Source organism: Trachymyrmex septentrionalis, unplaced genomic scaffold (assembly GCF_001594115.1).
Source record: "Trachymyrmex septentrionalis isolate Tsep2-gDNA-1 unplaced genomic scaffold, Tsep1.0 scaffold522, whole genome shotgun sequence".
In the NCBI taxonomy this organism is placed as follows: domain Eukaryota; kingdom Metazoa; phylum Arthropoda; class Insecta; order Hymenoptera; family Formicidae; genus Trachymyrmex; species Trachymyrmex septentrionalis.
The window spans coordinates 8949-9550 of NW_017305697.1; positions in this window are offsets into that span (position 1 = coordinate 8949).

The following is a 602-nucleotide window of genomic DNA, read 5'->3' on the forward strand; positions in this document are numbered from 1 at the left end:
AAAGTAAATATTAAATTATTTTTAATATTCATATTTTAATAATAGTATTAATTGAAAGAGATTATATAAATTACCTTTAGTAGAAGAAATTATTTGCCTGTTTGTGTCTTTCAAGTTTGATGTAAATACATGTGTACTTCCTTATCTTGAATTCATCATTCTACGTATATATATAGTATAATTATATACGTATAATTACTGATAACACATTAGTATATTATTAATTATTAATATATAAATGTTGAACTGAATAAATTTATAAATTTATACTATTTACTTACACTAAATTTATACTAATACACAATCAAAAATAAATTTTAAAAATGTACAGTTTCTATAAAAACATCAGATTTTGAATATATTTGTAGACATTATATTATAATACATACAAAAAAAGCTAAAATTAAGTAAAAGGTTATTGAAAGAAGTAAAATATTGATAATAAAATATTATTTACTTTATTTTGTAATATACTCGTATACTTTATTTTCTTTTCAATTATCAGTTCTTGTGTAATAGACATGTAGAATTTATAAAAAAATAAAATTAAACTCCAATATTAATGCAACTATAATTAGTTAGCTATAATTAGTTTTGCAAAA